The 20,868-nt window shown below is 45.8% G+C and overlaps 1 protein-coding gene and 1 pseudogene across 10 annotated transcripts in view; both read right to left on the reverse strand.

The window, feature by feature from the left end:
- The window catches only part of Oamb (Octopamine receptor in mushroom bodies), a 785,439-nt gene that overhangs the window by 10,813 nt on the left and 753,758 nt on the right, over window positions 1–20,868 (reverse strand). The gene's annotated exons all lie outside the window — the stretch shown is intronic.
- Window positions 19,412–19,591, reverse strand: LOC135898056 (U2 spliceosomal RNA; annotated as a pseudogene).

The following is a 20,868-nucleotide window of genomic DNA, read 5'->3' on the forward strand; positions in this document are numbered from 1 at the left end:
TGGATGGATTACAAAGCCAGACTTCGTTCGACTTTCAAATGCTGGCGCGCCGCTGCGAATATTTTCTGCAGACAGACATGTGCAAAACACCAGCGAGTCTTCCTGCATGCCGTTTTTTTTATATATATACAGGGTGTTTCAGCGAGCACTTTCAAAAATGTTTAAAAATTGCCTGTAGCAGACATTACAATTCTAGTTCATAAGCTGGTCTACTCGAAGCGGCGGACAATGCTTGCACAAAAACTCTAGATGCAAAATCGACTAATTAATAAAAATGAACTAATTAAGTTTCTAGCTAATTACATTAGGGCCCATATTGCAATTTACAAATTCTAGCCGGGGGGTTCGCAAGATGACACCAGTTTCGAGATGTAAATTCCCGAACTTTGCGGAGAAATGCATTGGCGTTCCAGTTAATTTGTTAACAAAACTTCGTTTCAAGCACTGAAGCACACAAGTAACTGGAACGCCAATGCATTTCTCCGCAAAGTTCGGGAATTTATACCTCGAAACTGGTGTCGTCCTGAGAATTCGTTCCAAGTGGATCCGTCTTGTGAACTCCCCGGCTAGAATTTGTAAATTGCAATATGGGTCATAAGATAATTAGCTAAAAAGTGAATTAGTGAATTCTTGTTTATTAGTTGATTTTGCATTTCAATTTTTTGTGCAAGTAATGTCTGGCGCTTCGAGTAGACCGGCTCATGAACTAGAATTGAGCTATCTGCCACAGGCAACCTTTAAAAAGTTTTTAAAGTGTTCGCTTAAACACCCTGTGTAATGTACAGAATTTCTAAATATCGCCTGTGGCAGATAGCACAATTTTAATCCTTAAACTGGATTATTCGAAGAGGTGGACATTATTTGCACAAAAAAGGAAAATTATTAATCTATTATCTAACCAAATTGCACTTATTAGGATTTTACTGATTACTTTATGGCATATATTAAAATTAACGAATTGTAGCCTGTGGGTTCTCAAAGCACACTCACTTGAAAGGAATTCGCAGGATGACACTAGCTTCTAGATATTAATTTATGAATTGCACGAGGAAATGCATTGGCGTTCCAGTTATTTTTGTGCTTCGACCGATGCATAAAACGGCGTTCCCTAAAAAAATATGTAAGTGGAACAACAGTGCAGTTTTACGGCAAGTTTGACCGGGTGTATCTCGAATACCGGTGTCATCCTCAGAATTCGTTCCAAGCTGATTTCTCTTCCAAACGAACCGACTAAAATTCGTGAATTCCAATATGTGTCTTAAGGTAACAGTAAAAAAATTAATTCATGAAATGCTGTTAATAGTCCATTACGCATTTTTGCTTTCTCGTGGAAGTAATGTCCGCCTCTTCGAGTAATCTAGTTCAAGTATTTGAACTGCGTTATTTGCCGCAGGCGGTATTTTAAAACTATGTAGGGTAAAAAAAAGGAAAATAAAAAACCCACCCTATGTAATATTGCGCTAGCTATCGCTTACAATGCTTCGAATTGTGGGCCGAAACAGCAACATCCAAATGATTAGATTGCTTCAACGTACATTGTGTTTGATAAACATATTCATTAAATTTTTGGTATTCGACATGCGAATGTGTTCATCAGACTCCTGGCTATGAAGAATGCGATAGCAATCGCTCCCTCGGTTTACAGAAATAAAAATAAATATGACAGTGTTACTATTTGTTTCGGTGGCAATAGTTGTTTTGTTAGGCGATATATGCGCGTAGCCCAGAAAACTAGGTTGCCATAAGGCCTTCCCCCCTTAGGCCTTTCCTCGGTTACTCACAAATACTTTTGAAACTAAGAGCAAAGATTTGGAGGAATAGAGCATTATTATAAATGATTAGCGAAAGCGTCCACTAGTGTGACTGACACCAGGGGCGTAGCCAGGGGGGGGGGGGCGCTTATGGGGTCTCATCCCCTCCCGATATTTGGTCTTGCTGCCATGCACCGCCGACCAAAACAACCCCCCGCGCCGGAAATCATTCTGTCTTTTGTCTAGAATGTATTTTTCACGCTCGAAAATACATTTAGGCGCGAACATTGCGAACTAGGACAGAATTTCGTGGCAACGCCCATGCACCGGAGTCACATAACGCAAGGAGCCTCATGCGAGCACTGAAATTGAAGGGTGTTTCGATGGCGTGCGGGCTTGTCGTGGCATCTCGCGGAGGCCGCGGAATCTACGGAGCGCATGGATTTCAATTCCGAAACTTTATGAGTATAAGGCTATCCCAAACTTTTGATGCGAAAGGAGCAGTGACTTTTTCTAAAGCCGTATATCGCACCGTACAACGAGACAAGCCAAATCAACACACTATCAAACAAGTTGACAAATAACGCAGTGAGGTCCGATGAGACGAAGCGTTGTGGTAGATCATTTGTGCCGTCAAGTCACAGAAACGAATATAAACATTTTTTTCACCTGCGCCAAAGCATCCATGTCAAGACACTAAAGCCAGCAGAGATAACTACATTCTTATTTATTTTTCTACTTTGACTTTTATTCGCGAGGACACATTGAGCCTCTCCACTTTTCATGTTCTCGCTACCCGCGAGCTGCCGGAGCCAGCCAGAGCACATGCGTTTTCTCGTGTTGCCCCGACCAGCGCGCGGCGCACTTCGGTGTACATTCGTTTTTCTCTGGCCCAGTGGATTTGGGCCTGGCAGAGTTTGGGAAGCTTTCTGGCTAGCGGACGAGAAAAAGAAACAATAGACGCTCACCGCCATCACTGTGTGGGCTCGACGGATTGCAACGCGTTCACTTGAGGGCATCAGTTTCACTTCAATGTTATCGCAACCTCTCCGTAAAGTCTTTTGTCTCGCCGGTGTAGGATACCGAGCAATATGCGCATGATTGGCTGTGGTCCAAGCGTTTCACATTTGCTTCGATGTTCCTTCAGCAGCTACATTAGGTGCCAAAAGTAGGCATTCGATTGTGGCCAACATGCTTTCATTTGTGTTTTCTTTTTTCATTTTGGTGCCCCCGCCCGACAAAAGAAATAAAGCCGTTGCAGCGCACCGAATTGGCGCACGCTGAAAGTTCGATTTTGTTACTTCTTTTTCTGCGGAAAGTAATGGGCCACGGTGCTCTTTATTTGCCGGATACTCTTATTATATTATTGCGATAGCAATTATGTGGACATTCCAGGCGCGATCCTGCCGTCGTCGTCGCCGTTATGTTCCATATTAGGTCCAAGGGCCATAACATCGTCACCACGCGCCGCATGCTGTATGTGCGAGTGAAAGCGTAGGACGGAAGCGGGGGATGGGTGAGCCACCGATGGTGGCTCAGTCTTGTGGAGGGGGGGGGGGGGGGGGGGCTTAGAATGCTGTGATCTGTGAATCTGTGATTGCACAACATGTTTATTTGCCTTGTTTGACACATTATACACAGTGGCTTTTGCTTAGATGCGTAGATTTATTGGAAACTTATACGTGTAATTAGATATCTTGTTGAGAGGTCTTGTGTATACATGCAGTGAAATTTGTTTCCAGTGGCCCTTTTTTGTCCTTTAGTAAGGCGTATCTTCGCATTTGTATATTCCATTGTGTATTTAGCATTTCTGATGTATATATTGCAGAACTCCTGTTTCTTGTATGTGCTCTTTGTTGTGACTATAACTTCGGTGCAATTAGTGATAATCCACGTCCGGTGACAGCTGATCCTGCGCAATACATTGGAACGAAGGACAGCAACATTGAGATTTTTCTCTCACCGTTGCATATGTACGAAAATGTAAACAAGGTTCTTGAATAACTAAGTTCCAGTGAAATATTTGTCCTCAGCTTGTTCATTTCACGGCCTTTACGTTTCTTATATCAGCGGCATGCACTGCTTTCCTGGTTTCGAACTAATATCGTTTTAAAGTTCGTGTGATATTTTTTTTAACTGGTTAAATAGACAAAAACTATGGAAACATTGATATCAGCTATTTCTGGCACAATGTTTTGGACATACTAATATATTCTTCTATAAAAGATACATATTTTACTTGTCTTGACAGGTCCTAGCGTTCAAGAATTCGTCTGCAGCATCTACGGCAATGACAGTGCAGTTCTGCATATGTTTGATTCATTGCCAAATTCTATAAGGAGGGGGCCGAGCTGCAACGTGAGCCCCCCCCCCCCCCCCCCCCCCTCCGAACGAAATTTCTGCCCACGCCACTGACTGATACAACAAAGATTTTAGTATGGAAAAATTAAAAATTCGCCCTGCAGTCATATTTCTAAGCAGAAGAGCCGAAGGCAAGGTAGGAATTGTTCCTGTTAGAAAGCGTCACTCATTTCGCCGGGTATAAAGAATTTAGGTTGGAGCAGATCGGCGGTGGTCGCCACGAGAGTGAGTGAGTATAGCGAAACGCAGTATCCCATTTCTATACTCTGAAGCCTAATTGGCCAGCGTATGATCCAGAGACGAATGCTTGTGTTCAACGCGATCATTCATCAAGCAATAAACAACAACAACAACCACAACAACAACAACGATGACGACGACGACGACACGTAGTTAGTGGGGGCTGTCTTGAATCATCGCATTGCTGACTATTACGATTGATCAGCGGACGCGTTATACTATTCGCAAGCGATTATCCCGAGCGGACGGCTGTCTGTATTCGGTCCCTGATTTTTTTTTGGTTGTTGTCAACATCGCACAGTTTTATGGGACATGCTACGGAGCGAAGGAAGCATTTTTACCTGTTTGAATACCGTGAATTTTTCAAGAGACACAATTTGTCAATAATGACCATTAAGGGAAAAAAAGAATTTAAAGAGCCGTTCACGCAGTGCAGTTCTCTTCCTTTTTTTTCTTTTCTCCTTTCTTTTTACTTAACCGCCATGGTGTCTTAGTGGCTAGGGTATTGGGCTGCTGAGCACGACGTCGCGGGATCGAATCCCAGCCACGGCGGCCGCATTTCGATGGGGGCGGAATGCGAAAACACCCGTGTACTTAGATTTAGGTGCACGTTAAAGAACCCCAGGGGGTGCAAATTATTAGGGAGTCCTCCACTACGGCGTGCCTTATAATCAGATCGTTGTTCGTAAAACCGGATGATTGAATTCTTTTTTTCCCCTTCATTTTGTAAGAATGTGAGGCCCCCTGCCATCAAGATCTGGTAAACGAAAGATATGGGAGAGGCAGAAGGAACTTGTTACGGCCATTGGGATAAAGCTCGCTCGCCCCTTGAACCGCTGCAGTGCGCGTGAGCGTGCTTCCAATTCGAAATTCCGAAGCTGAATGAGTCGCCCGGAGCGCTTTAATGAAGAGCCGACACGAACGGACGCGCGCCAGTCTACTCGGCGCACTCACAGCGGTGGCCACAGAGCGAACTTTATTACGTTCCTGCGGCGTGCCTGTTTACATGCGACACGGCCACGGTTATTGCGCGGATTTCGGGGTATGCCCTCCCTACGAGCAAGTATTTCACTCAAAGGCGTTCGCAAGAGAAATGCGGCTTAATTGAGTTCTGGCGTGTAGAAAGGCCGTCGAATGAAATGCACAACGCGCTGGCAAATGGAATCCTACGAGGAAATATTGTATCCCGCAACGCACAGCCTAGGTCACCTTGCCTGCAGACGCGTTCAGACATGATGAGAAGCCTGAGAGTAGCCGTTATTCTATGACGGGGGAGTTTTGAATTCGCTAGCATTACCTGATTTGCCTGGGACGACCCACGAGGATGAGACGAGGACCAACGCAAGCTCATAAGGGAGAGCTGAATTTAAAAAAAAGTAAGTATATTGCACAAGGCTTAATGACGGCGATAACGACGAAGACTATCACGACAGAATCGACAACCCTGACGACAATGACAATGATGGTGGCGACGATGGCAAGATGACGATGACGACAAATGATGGCACGACGCCAACGACGATGACATGCGAGGCAATGCCGGTACGACGACGCTTCCTATGACAACTCCGAAGACTGCACAGTGGCAGAAATGCCACAGACACAAGTTTTAATCCTTGGTGAGGAAAATAGAGGCCTATTTTCTGACTTCCCTCCCAAGAAGCATGATTATGCTAAGCATGATGACGATAACCAAGCCACAAATTTACCATAGCAGCCAACCCTGTACAAAATGCTACTCACGGGGTGTCAATTTCGCACAAGAATGCAATAATATCAACTTAGAGTAAGCTGGTTTACAGGAAAAAGAAGAAAATCAATCTTGACTGCAGTAAGTGACTGGAAACAGCGAAAAGTTAAATTGAATCTGGCGTTTTACGTTCCAAAACCACGATCTCATTTTGAGGGACGTCATAGATGGGCACTGTGGTTTAATTTTGGCCACCTTGGGTGCTTTAAGGTGCACGCAATGCACCATACACGAAATTTTTTTTTAAAAATGCGGCCGCCGCGGCAGGGAATCGAACCCTCGAACTCATGCTTAGCAGCGAAACACCACAGCCGCTAAGCAAGGACAACGGGCCTCTGCAGGCACTGAATGCAGCGGCTGTGATAAGGTCTTGAAGGACACATACTCTGCTGGACAATCACTGCTGTTTTATTGCTTCGGCACAATCATAGAGCTTGAAGATTCAGCGCCTGATTGTCCAACGAGACTGAATATTGAAAGAGCCTGAATGTCCTACCAAGACGGAATGTCCAACGAGACTAAATGTCCACCTTGACGAAATGGCCAACTGAGACAGAATTTACAATGAGACTGTGTGCGCAACGAGACAGAATGTCCAACCGAAGGAAGGAAGCGAGAACTGAAGCAAGTACTAAGTGTAATTAACGTGTCATTATTTAGTGCATACTTAGGCGCCGCCTCTACGGTACCGTTGGGACAATGGAGAGAGAGAAACAAGCTTTAATGATATGCTGGAGATATTAGCATGGCCGTTCGCCTGACATGCTACTGCGGGTGCTGGGTGATGGCTGTGATATATACAGAGATAAACACTTAACACACACACACGCACACACACACGCACACACACAGACACACACACACACACACATATATATATATATATATATATATATATATATATATATATATATATATATATATATATATATATATATATATATATATATATATATATATATATATATATCGAGAGAGAGAGAGAGAGAGGTAAACAAAAATCGATAGCGACAAAATTTACATAAAGAAACGAAAAAAAAAGAACGAATGCCTAAATTTAGTCGTTGAGGAGCTGTGGGGATAGGTTGTAGATTCAACGAAGCTGTGAGTGTAAGGGTCAAACAATGAAATGTTCCTTACCTCAGTAAGGAAGCCTTCATTGCGGTGAGGCCACCTTATGTCACTCTGAAAGCTTCCTTACTGAGGGGCCCTCGGTGAAGGCTTCCTTGGTGCTTCCTCAGCGTAAGGAAGCTCCGAAGCTACCTTCACGCGTCCTCACGCCGCTCCTGGCCCTGAACGAGCGTTTCACCTCACTGCTTAGCTACGTGACGCTTACTTGCGCATGCGCGCTGTCGCCCACCTGCGGAGAAGCGCGAGCACGGTACGTCTTCCCAGGCATCTTCGTTTCAGTTACACGTGTTGCATGATAGCACTGCTAGGCGTTGCTAGGCGTTGCACGACGCCGGCGTGCCAGCGTTGCTGGAGCACATCAACTTTTGCCCTGTGATGTGGTACTTTTTCGCGTTTAGTGAACAAAACTAGAAGAAAGCGTCCACGCATCTCTATATTAGCTCATCAATTTAAAAATTTTGCGACGATACAACATTTCTTTATTTAATAATAGTGTTAGCGTAAGCCTTTTAAGCGATAATCTCGAACCCAGCCATACGACAACCGCTCCTTACGTGAGGACGGGTGAAGGGAGCTTTCAGAGTACGCTTGCTTCCTCCATCGGTCCTTCGCTGTAAGGAGGCCTCACCTAAGGTTAGGAAGCGCTCGAAGGAAAGGAACGTTAAATTGTTTGGGCCTAGCTTTCTCATCTGTTAAACAGTGTTTTGCTTCTGCAGTCGAACGATGTCGTCTCCCAGAGCCGGCACTGAACCACACGGGGTGTGGTGAAAACTGCGAAACTTTTTCCGTGTGGAAAACTCGATGTGGTGAAAGAACACAGACGGCAAAAGCATGAAGGGCACTCCGCAACAATAGAGCAGAAATGCCACAAAACGTGCGAGATCAAAGCGTCTTGGCTGCAGCGCCGCACCGAACTCACTCTAAAGGGTTCAAGCAGACTTCTCGGCAGCTTCAGTGGCATCCGGGTCGCGGACAACGTAATGACTAAAATTGTAACAAACACGCTGATTGAAAGCGAAAAGGAAACTTTCTACGGAGAAATCGAAGCGCACGGGCGCGTCCGTAAAGATACATGGAATCGCCGATATACATATTAATAATAAAAAGAAATCTGTTTTAACCTGCGCTCTTCCCAATTTTGAATCGAACTGGCAGGTTGCAGTATACCGGCGACAATGAAAAGAAGTTCTCCGCTGCACCGATCTACTTGTGATAGTCGAATGTGAAGCAACCCATGAATCAATCGGGCACAGGCTGTAAGGCCTCTTCCGAAAAAAGGGGAGTGAACTTCACTGTGGCACATGGGTGCCGACAGATTCCGCTATGCAGGCTAACGATCTTTTCAGCGGCCCCTGCTCAACAACGAAAAAAGCTGCGCACTTTGGTCGCCCGATGCGCTCAATAAGTACAGAGTTGAACAGCGTCCACGCCTGGGGAGTTCGGCTGAAAAACAGCGCGCCTAGCTTGGTCGGTGGCTCGCACTGTGCCGCGTTATAATGGGGCCGAGCGTCGTTTTTTTTTCTTTTTGGCTGCTCGCATAGGGCGCAGTCTCCATAAACGACTGCTTCCAGGGCTTTTAAAGGAGCTGGTCGTGACATCGCTATCGTTTTTCTTCGAGGCTTGCTTGCTTGTTGTTTCTTACATATAATACGGTCATTGGTTCCTCCTCGTCGCAGAACTCCGTGCTAGAAGAAAGTGCTAAAACTGTTCGCGGCCGGTCTTCTTCATAGCATGTGCGAGGGAACTCAGTTGTCTGAAGTATCTGCTTTGGTATAGGAAAACCAATGGTTATTTGGCCCTAACAATATTTCTGCTCTTTTGTGTTGTTTTTATGCGTATTGGTTTTGCCAGGTTTAGGCTGAATCATTGTAACAAAATCTACGCACCGTAATCCCTCACATATGCTATAGGAACATCAGCATCATTAATTGAACACTTTGGAGGAAAGCAGAAGAAAACAGCAGTTTAGTTCTGACGCATCAGGATTATGCCTTAGTAGTTTCAGACACGTGAACAGCACGATACCACTTCCATTGTTTCGGAGGTGCCCGATTTTAGTGTATAGTTTCACTCTAAGCTTTTGATCTTATAGTTTTTGAAACTACTGATAGTTTTTCTTTGCACCGCTAATAGAAGTGGTTTACCGGAATGCTGGAATTCTAAACGTTTTCACTCAAGCCGCTGAGAACCCTAACCTTTATGAGAACTTAGAAAACAATGAAAATTGCAAGGCACCCACATTTTGAGCAAGCACGAAGCACGAAGAAATAAACAAAAAGTAAGATATAGCTGTTGCACCCGCATCTTTGATTTTGCACGGTGACAGTGGTATGTGGCCACACACCTGAGCGGTTTTATTATTCACATCGAGCATGTGTGTCAGAGAGAGAGCAAGGCGAGGAAAAGTACAGTGAATCAATCAGGCGTTCTATTTGCTACACCATATAGAGGGGGAAGAGAATGGGGTGAGCAGATAGAGAGAAAGACCGCAGAGAGGCAACAGTGCGTTGCACAAATATCGGTAATCAGTAAGGCTTGTCGAGAAAGAGGAGAGGGAGGAAAGGAAGAGAGGTTAACTATACTTTATTTAGCTATCTATCCTGCACGTCGGGAGGGAGACTGCGGAATAAAAGAGAGAGAAAGAAGGCAGCAGCCCCGTGGGTTTCAATAATTTTGACAGGATTGAAATCGCATTCTGCACTAGTGATGGATGTAGCCATTACCACCGAAAACGTTCCAGTGTCTATTCATTCGGTTATAAAGTGCTTCGCAGAGAGAAGCTTGGGGCGTCGTTACAAGGATAGAGACATCTATGTATACCAGATACTCTATGATATCTGCGTATCCTGAAAAGCAGTTACGTTTGGATATATATATATATATATATATATATATATCGTTGTCATCATTTCATCGCCTTGATCGTTGTCATTCCGTTGGCGTCACGCTGCTATTCTTCTTCTGTTGTCATTCCATCATCATAATTTCATCGTTATTATGCAGTCGTCATCATACCGTCGTTATCAAGCCGTCTTAATCATGACATTGTCGCCATTCCATCACCATCGTGGCATCGTTGTCACTGCGTCGTCTTCATACAGTCGTCACCATGCATTAGTGGTCACCGTCACGATACCGTCGTTGGTTGCTCTATCGACATCATTCCCTCGTCGCCATTCCACCTTCATCTCGTTGTCATTATGCCATCGACACGCTGTCATCGTCATACTGTCCTTCATTCCAGCATCGCCATGCCATCTTTGTCAGACCATCGTTATCCAGTTGACGTCACGCCGTCTTGGTCGTTCCATCAACGTCATTCTGTCGTAGTCATTCCGCCTTCATCATCGCGTCGTCGTCATGCCGTCGTGGTTGTTCCGACGTCGTGATTCCACCGTCGTTGTTCCTCTTTCGCCGCACCTCCGTCGTGCCTTGAGCGTCGTCAGTGTTTTGTCGTCATTTCATTGTCGTCGTCCCTTCATCGTCGTGCATGAGATCCGCATGTTCGAGCGCCACAACCTTACGCTGAGTGACGCGTTTCCTAGTGAAAGTGTGTCCACTTTGGTCGTGTGCTCTCTACTTGCATATGGGCGCGAAACAAGAACATCGTTCTTCGCAAACACCAACGAAAGCGTCACCTAAACCGATTCCCAAGAAACGTGGGATCCGCAAATTTTTTTTTCAGGATTCGGGCTTCGTTTATATGCCAGCAAAAGCTTTGTTATTAGAAAAGCAACGGAAGGAGAGATTTGTCATATGAAGATTTGAATTTCGCGCTTCAACCTCGGGTAAGGTCCGTTATTATGACGTCATGGAATTCAAAATATTTTGGCATGTTTGGGCCGTTCCATATCTTCGTCCTCAGTTTTTTTTTTCGCAAGCATGTATCAAAACTCATCGGGTGGATTGTTTCAGTCCTCTTAGAATTCGATGCTATCCCTCTATCAATAGATTTGTTGCAAGAATCCGCTCACTATGCGATTTGAGTTTCTTGTGTTCCGAAAGGTTAGTTTCCTACTACAGCTTAAAATGCCTCTTTAGTATCCCTTTAAGCCCGCAATCATATCTGGTTCCTCATTAAAGTCGTGTAGCATCCCTCTGTTTCTCAATGTTTGTGAAAAAAAACGAGATAAATGTTAAAGTGATGAAAAGAGGTCGGAAGTTCTCCAAGAAATATTTGAGTGTAGCTGCTGTCTTTTCAAGTCGAGGCTCAGCCTACTGCGAACCTTTCAGCAAATCTGTCCTTTTGCATCTTATATGGGAGAAGCATTTTAAATGCGCAAGCATTTCCATTCCTGCCCAACGAGGAAACCCGTCCGCCCGTCGGTCCGTCCATCCGTCCGTCAGTCACATAGGATGATCGCTTTCAAAATAGGACCCGCAGCAGCGAGCGAACTGACCTTCGTGCTGCCTCTAGGTTCAGCGAAAACTGAGAAGCGAGAACACAGCGCACACGAAGCTATCAGCACTGGGCGCACTCTGTTCCCATAATACATCGTGCTCAACAGAGGGCACGCGCTGCCGCGCCGTACGCAGTAGCCGCCGGAGTACGGTTCATCACGGTTGATAATGGTTCGACTAACGGATGAGGCGCTAATGAGAAATAACCGCTTATAATGATCGGAACGTCATCAGTGCAGCTGCACTGCAGCCACCTGCAGTAATTTTATTGCGTCATCAATTCACCTTGCGTCGCCGTCCGCAGCAGATCGTGTTGCCGCAGCGCTGCCGCTTATACTGGTCGGATCAAGTCTCACAACTTTGATAATGACACCGGGCTGCGTCGAGCTGAGCAAGTGCCAACATTGCTTACGCATACTTAGACAACTGCCAGAAGAGTTTCTCCGTGGATTTATTGTGCATTTTTTCTCTAGGCAATGACGCGCAGAAAATAATTTTGCGCATCATTACGTGCATACTGCTTGTTGCGTACACTCGGAAAATTTTTATACCCTCAAGGGTGCTGGTTTGTATTACGGATTACCGACTGTTAAGGTTACTCCTTACTATTAAGGCTATAAACATTTATTGTACACGACAATGAGCTCATACGCCTGCAATGAGAGAATCTGTAATTGAAAACTATGCAATAATTCCGACTACCAAAATATTTGACTCGACAATTTGACAACCATATGTATTGAAATTTGTTTTATGCAGTTGTCGCGTCGTCTCTGGCAGCTATCGTCATGTTTACTCGCAACAACAACAAACAAAAATCTCCAAAAATAAACGCCTTTTGTACCCATAAAGGATTCAATCTTATCACTTAAAGGTGAGGGTGTTAATCATGGGACAAACAAAGCTAGCCCTCTACACACTCATCAGTGTGTTAAAATGTTTAGTGTGACATAGTAAGCAAAAGGACTTGAAATGACGAAAACATCTTTACTACTTTTTAAGCTTCTTCCACTTGGATGCTTGGACATCTTTACGCACTGTGGCTTATGCACTCAACATTATAAATGTTCCACCCTACACTAGCTCAAGCAGATACGTTTATGGAAGTCGTTGCTTATCCTCTGTCGTTAACGTGCATGGCTCTTTTTTTTAATGACCCACGCGTGCTTTTTGTTACCAGTCGGACAAATTTATGTTTCGTTTGGTAAAACACGCTATGCAGACATACTCTAAACACTTGTGAGGCACACACGAAGAATAACGCTTTCTATGCAAGTTGGGCAGCTGCTTTCTCCTCAAACAGGCTTCAAAATTTAAGGTGCTTTAAAATCTCTTCACATAAGTTCTTGCAGAGTTCTTTGCTAATGTACTTTATACCAGACCTCTATGAATCAATGACAGAAATTTTATAGGAACGCAGAAATGTTCTCGAAGTATGTAAATTCTATAGTCAGAAAGTGCTTAAGAAAGAGCAGTCTCAATGGTCCATTCTTTTTCAGTCTCAGTCCCTTCTTTTTCGAAAGGAAGTACATAAATCGCAACGATGGAACATCATTCAGAATACATCTTTTGCATAAAAGTAATGCCAGAGAGCCCTCCCTAAGGGGTCCACGATTTCCTGTCGTTGGTATGACCCCAGTCCTCTGCTGTGCACTCTGGATAGTGAGAGCCACACAACGTGGCCATTAAAGCTGCCTGGAAATGAGACATACGAGTAATTTTGCCTTATGAGAGGAGTGCTCTTTCACCGCAGTATGAAGCCGGCAGTGTGCTTATGATAAAAACCTCTGCAATGTGGTCTATTGAACGTGTTCTCTTGACGTATACCATCGTGGTTAAGGGAGAAACTTTTGAACAATCAGTAACTGAGAAACTACTCGTGCTGACGTATATCCTCATTATGCATTGGCTATGGAAGCATTTTCACTTTAGTAGCGTTGATTGCAGAAGCATAAATAGTAAAAGGGAACTTCACGACTCTCCGGCCTGGAATCCTTTTGTATGCGGCAAATATGATTTCTCAGAGTGATCACAGGGTAACGTTGATAACAAACGACGTGATAACAAGGTTGCCAATCGATGGTAACAGTTGTCACACTGAAAAAGCTTTTCAAATTCGGACCTGCATCTACAAAACAGTTCGTACTCCGGAGCGGATGGTGAGAACCGGCGCCGGTCACTAGTGATAGCATATTGTGACGGGGATGACATCGTGGCAACAATGGGGGAACGGTCACGCGGCGCTGCATAGGAAAACGTCGATGGTCAAGGCCGTCAAGTAGTCGCCGCCAGCGATTCGAAAAGCCGCCGAGATGGTTGCGCATGTCGTGACTTTGGAATCTGGCGGTTAAACATAACGAGGCATAATCATGGTAGTTTTTCAGTGGTGAGTTCTGGTTGAGTAGGCAGTTCCAGGTGAATGAGACCACTTCAGTCATTAAAGCAGACTACGTCTTCAGGAGATTAATACCAAGGATGAGGTCGTGAGGGCGCTTTTCGAAACGGCGAATAGACAGTGGCGCGGTAACCGGCGATACCCACGCGGCGAAACACAGGCCAATGACGTGAGACACTCCCCGTCGGCAACTGCGGCAATAAGCGACGGTGCCAATGTGAGGAACTTTCGGAGACGATGACGGGAGTCAGCTCTCATAATGAAGATTTTGCGCTCCGGTGCCGACAAAGTACGGAACATCCACACATCCAACGCGAATTCGCTGATGGTTTTGACGTGTCGGTAGGTCAGGAGAGGGTTTTGACGTCGATTGGCCAATGCAACGTCACCTCGGCGCATGATTCAGTCTCCTGAGACACGGCATCGAAAAACCAGAGAAGGGGAGTGGTGAAGAGGTGGTGACAGAGAGCGACAATCTTGTGGGGACAGTGAAAAACCACAGCGACATGTAGCAATATCGCCAATGCGAGCGTGAAATTTTGCTTGTTCATTTTCTACGGGGCAGTGGTAGAGACCAGCCGAGTTCGACGCGGTTGAGACTTCCAACGACGATGGTACAGTACTGGAAAATGCGGCCTGCAATTAGGCTGTTGAAACGTATAGATTGGTCATGATGTGTCCGGCAGGGCGCTTGATCTCGAAATTGAGTAAGCAGCTAATTGATTGGATACCGGCGAATTACTAATCCTTGCCGGACGACTGCCCGAGTGTGTGGAATGGCCGGCCCCGGGTCGACAGCGGGATAAGCCAGGACAGCGAGTGGGGAAATGATCTTGATCGCATGTCTGAGAATGCACACCAGGCTGTCAGTCGGGGACGGCTGAGAGTATAACCCTAGATTATAGCATTACGACGGGGCGGCAGTGATATGGGGTCGGACGAATTAGTATTTGAGGCGCCGACCCTTTGCATCTTCCAAACGCCGATAATCCTTAATGATGTGCTTGACAGTCGCGTACTTCCTGAGTGCAAGTAGAAGGCGTCGTTCGCGATGCTTTTAACTACGTGGGCAACATTTTCTCCTTCTGAGATCTGCTCGCCGACATCAGCAGGACATTGCCAACACATCTAAACTAAAGGCAACGTAGGATTTGATCTCGGGAAGTGAGCTCTCTCTTTGCGGCGTGCTGACGATCGAGGGCTTTTAGGAAAATATCACTAAGTGCATGCTTGTGAACGGCCCAGTTCGTGAGTTCGACATCGTGCGTTTCAAACCCCAGACGGACCGTCTCGTTGATTGTGCATGCTGAGTCGTTCGTACATGCTGATCCAGCCTTCCACATTGACGAGGTGAGTAATGAAAAGAGTGCGAGGGTGTCAATGCTCATTGATGCAGTTGTCGATGAGGAACCGGCGTTGCCCTCTGTTGGCATGACGGAAGAGCCAAGGAGACGTCCAGAGCGCAGCTTTGCAATGCCATGAAATCTTGCATGTCCACCAAGACATCACACAGAAGGAAGCAGGTGGAGCATAGTCCCAGGTACGCCACGTACACGATACATAGCATGTCTATGATGGTATACCAGTGTTACACAGTAGAGTCAGTATTGTGTTGTGATTGGGAGCCTCAAACGTGAGACGCACCGCAACGATAAATTGCAAAGAATCGGGTGGTTGGGAATAAACACAATACAAATACAGAAATGAAACGAAAAGAGAGAAGCTGGAAAACAATACTGCAAAGCGACACAAATCCTGCCACCTTGTTGGAAGGAATAGCACAAAAGAGGGCTAGGCAACAGGAGTCATATGCTGTGTTGCCTAGCCTTATGTGTTGCCTTATTTCGTGCCATTTTTTTCCAAGATGAACCTCTACAAAATAGGCCAACAGCAAGTCCTGCTCTGCCACCATGGTTACGCGAACAGCTAACGGAATGTAAGCATCTTGGTCCCATTCACGGTCCAAACCCGCTAGAGGTTCCCTAGCTGACCGTGAAAATATTAGCCAACCCAAGGCCTTTGTCGATTCAAGTGTCGCCAGCAAAGTGGTCCCTACTGCTGTAACTGGTCTTCAAATGATCCCGTTCTAAACATGCCACTACCACGTTCCTCCTAGCGGCTTCGACTGTTCGCTAAGCTACGTACCACATACGAGGCGTTAACCGCTGAATGATCCCTACTCGACAGCTTTTATTGAAGAGAACTCTCTGGTTCCAAAATAAGCATATAAACATATAAGTTTTGTGATTTCAGGCCAAGCCAAGGATTCTTGGTGATAGCTTTTTGGAGCAGCACCGCGTTTTTCTGTGATTGACATCTCGGAGATTATGCTGTCAGCAAAATAAAAAAAAATGGGGTTCAATTTTTTGGCTGCTGCCATTATTGTCAGCCTCAACTGAAATGACAATTTTAGTTGCGATTAGGATGAAGAAGTGGAGTTTGGCAGGTTATGTAATACGTAGAGAAGGTAACCACTAGAGTCTGCTAGCTTGAAAAAAAAATGAGTCCGAAGGGAAGAAAAAGAAAGCCAACGACGGCAGAAGGAAAGGTGACTTACAACGACAGCAAGCTTTCTGTTGTTTCGCAACAGCTTAGGCGTAGAGAAAATGGCCGCAAGAGGATCGAAAAATTGCGACACAGATGGCGACTATCAGCTAAAACATTAGACCACAGGGGAGAGAAAAAGAAGACAAACAAGTATGTGCACGTGTTGTGGGGAAGGCAGCGCCAACCACTCAGCCATGGACACGCATGCGCACTCTGAACAGATATCAGTTAAGCTGTGACAGTTCTTCATTGTACAGGAAATTCGAAGGCTCGCTTATGCACGTGAATCACAATGACTGATATGGCACACCTCTACCATAAGATACCCTTCTTCATTCCTGTGTCCGACTAGAACATCACTGTTTTCAAAAGTTGGAGTGCATTTATACTAGGCTGGCAAAAAAAAAACTATGAAAACTTGGGATAATGCTACCAGTGGTGAAAAGACATTGTAGAGAAGTAGAAAGCGGAAGAGAGAAGCGAAGAGAAGACATTCAAGCAAGATTGCATCCGGTTTGCGACCAGAGGGTGAAGGAGAGGTGATGGACATGACGAGAACGAAAAGCGACATACTGTGAACACTAACGCACTTGATCACCACGTATTAAGAGCAAAGTTAAGGGACTAACACAACAGTATATTACATACATTATGCGCAAGTACATGATAGTCTAAGAAAAAAATGCGGAAGTACATGCCATACATTGCTTCGAGCATACAAAGGGTGTCCAATGGAGTAACGAAACGAACGGATGATGATGAGGGTGGGGGTGATGCAGACTTGTGGGAGGAATAGTTATATGGAATGATGAAGTAACAAAGTTAGGGGGTATGTCGTGGCTTCGTTGTTACTGGAAATTTTCGGGAAAGGCTAGTGTCATACTGAACTTAATAGGTTAAATGACGATAATAACCCTACCTTACTTATATCGCAGACTGAACGGGATGCTTCGTGCAACGAAGTAGGCAGAATTATTTCAAAGCAGAATATTCAGAAAGGACTAGCTTTAGAACAAATGGGCCCGTCATTAACATAGATGATGGCTGTCACGTCCGCTTCGCTACGTCCCCCGCATGCGTCCGACGTTTGTCGTGTCGATTATGTTTCAATAACTACACAAAAGAAAACTCACGACGTTGTGCAACTGCATGACATCAAACTTTCTCTTTCTTGCGCAAACAACCTTACAACGTTTGTTCTTGGCTTTTAAACAGTGTACTCCGCCTCACCACCTCCGCTTACAAGTGTAGATATCCACCCGATTTTCTGTGCGCCTGCTGCTGTAAGGGATAAAGGCAGCCCACGAGCTGCCCCTTGGAGCTGATGGCTGTGAACGGGACGGCATTTTTCTTTTTTTCTCGGGACGCTTGTCGGTTTCTGTTCACGGGGCTGAAAGGTGCGAGCCGTCGTTGCGCGCCTTGCCGTCCGCGTAGAAGAAAGGCTAGCTCTTTAGATGGGAGCAGCGAGGCGGCCTTTTTTTCCTATCTTCCCGAGCTGCTTCCACCTGCGCAGGCTCGGAGGGGAACGCTCTCGCCGAGCCGTTCGCGACAGCTGTCGCTGCGTCCAAGCTCGCCGGCGCTAACATGCCGGGTGATCGAGAGCGCTGGAGAAATGTGCACGCCCCCGCCCTCTACCCTCTCCCTCCCTCAGCTACCGTTCTTCGCTGCTGCACCATCGGCGCCATCGTCAATGGCGGTGTTACGGTGTGTGTTTGGCGACAGTGGTCTTCGGCGCACTGGCAACAAAACTTTCGGCCTCGTCTTTTCTTCATCTGCACGCATTTGCCGCCACCTTCATAGGAAGCAAGTGGGGCGGGAGGATCTAGACGCGTTTGCATGCACGGCCGCCGCCGGGTTGGCCATCAAGCGCGACTATCGCCAGTGGGGCGCCGCCATAACTCACGAGTTAATCGGCTGAGTGTGCACAGACGGCCGAATTAATGCGCCGCGCGTGCGCACGTTCCAAACACTCAGTGGGGGCGGCACCTGAGAAGAATGCGAGGGCTTTGCCGCATCAACTACGGAATCGCTGTCTGCCGTGGCTGCATGGCTGCAGAGTCGTCGCACCACGAGGGAAGACCAACTGGCCAATCAGCACTGCAGCGAACCGCGCTTTGTTTGAACGCGTTGGTGCACCGGACAAGTGAAAGTGTTACTGAACGCTTCGCGGCTTTCAGACCGCTGTTGTGAGGCAATCGCAAGCGAGTGAGCTTTAGAGAGAGAGAGAAAGAGTGGGGGGGGGGGGGGGAGGGACATGCACAAGAGCGAAATGGAGGGCGGTGATAGCTGTACACGGTGCGCTACTTCCGAATTTCGTTCCCTTCAGTTTCCATTTGAACCATTCAGCCTTAGCGCTACCACTCTCGCGTGCACTTTAAATTGCCGCACCAGCCGCCGCCCACGCTACAGCCATACCGCGTCACACCATGTGCAGATCGCACTTACATAGAATACGCAGCGCATTATGTATGACGGCCCGCCAACCAAGTCGTGCCACTATGTATGCAAGCAGTGAAATTCTGCAATTGTAGCTCTAATCAAATAAACAGGCGAACACTGTAAACCAACAATCTTGGGTACCAGGCGTATTTAAAAATTACATTCCTCTTTCGAGAATGCACACAGTGCTGTTAGGTAATTGAGCTTTTACTCATTTCTTTAATGACAGTGAACACCGCGAAGATTTTAATCTGTTATAAAATACAAACAATAGACGTTTGTGATTATCACTGTCGGATGGTTTCGGTACACCCGAAACTGCTTGAACACGTTGTGGGTTTTACAGTGAAGCTGTTGATGGCTGGGGTTCCATGCATTTTTGTTCTGCACGAGTGAAAACCGTGAACCGATCCCGAAGATATTGCAATACCAGGCCTATCCGCAGCGGAGGTGAAGCAGGCTTGAAGCACTCCGCCAACTTGTAAAAATACGTTTAATATCTTGAGTCCAAATAGAACCCGTATCAGATATTAAGCTGATAAGAACAGATACTACACCTAGAGTGTACTAGACTATGGTCGATTGGGCCGAACGGCGCTCTCTCGATGAGGCGCCACGTGTGGAAATATCTTGCGAGGGCGCTGCGAGCGAACGGGATCAACAAGACTGGATTGGGGTGGAGACGGGCTTCGGCTGCATATTCAACGTAATTTCGCTGTGGGCCCTGAGACCGATTGCACGCGTACGCTCCTATGATAGCGCTTTATTTCCACTGCAAATTTTTATTAACATTTTTTTGCTACGTATACATATTTCAGGCATGTGTTATACAGCACGACGTCCTCAATTTTGCTGTCGTTGTCAAGTGTGTCGTTTGCTAGCGAGCGCGCGTTCTTGCGTAGACGCTGGCGGACGCCCAGTTTTCTTGCAAAAAGTCTGTGCAGTAAAATGTTTTATGGTTTTACTTGCACTGGTGCGCCCACGAATCTTGTCGGCCGGTACGAATTGTAGTTTTAGCCAGGTGAACTGCTGTGTTTAATATTATTTTATAAATGCAGCACGTAATTTTTCTTACAGAGGCCGCCTATCTGCAATATGAAGCTACGTAAGAATATTGTATTGATATCGTATCATTTGACGCGCGCTTCTTGTTGGTGCAGAATTGATCAGGGACAATGATGAAAGAAAACAATATTATAGTGAAATAAACCAGGTTCATTAACTGCGTGGCGCGAAGAGATGCAGATGACCAGTGTACTTCTAGGTAAATCTAAGGGTGCATAAAGATATATATCCACGACATATATGTAAGAGAGAATTATAAAATATTCGAAATGTACTGATTGAAAAAATGAAAACTCTCGACCGGAATGCGTGTTTCTTTTGAAAGCTGCTCCATGCCCCAGGTGAACCAATGGACTTTCCGAGAAAAGGAATCGAGGCAATTATTGGGCGTTAATATGAACAATAGTGTTAGGGAAAAGATATTGCCTATGTACTCAGATTGAATCGGGGAGATCGGTGTTTACCAATGTAATCTCCGTGGCTTGTCTGGCGATTTCCTTCAGCATGTCAGCAGGCGAAATGAAGCAGAAACATATAGTCTAATCGAATGGTGTTTGCTATTTAGATCGCGTTCGACTTCAGAATTCACTATTAAAAATTATTGAATAGCCATTTGTGTTACAATGTAAGGAATAACAGCACTTTTGAAGCCTCAAAGGTGAGGGGCCAATGCAAGTGAGGCCTCTTATTCCGAATCATTGTGCTGCTGGACAGTCGTGGCTGTTGCTTCCTGAAATAATTAACGCACGGGTGCTCATCGGTTCTGGTTAACAAGTTCCTAGCTGTCA

This window comes from Dermacentor albipictus, chromosome 1 (assembly GCF_038994185.2).
Source record: "Dermacentor albipictus isolate Rhodes 1998 colony chromosome 1, USDA_Dalb.pri_finalv2, whole genome shotgun sequence".
Classification (NCBI taxonomy): Eukaryota; Metazoa; Arthropoda; class Arachnida; order Ixodida; family Ixodidae; genus Dermacentor; species Dermacentor albipictus.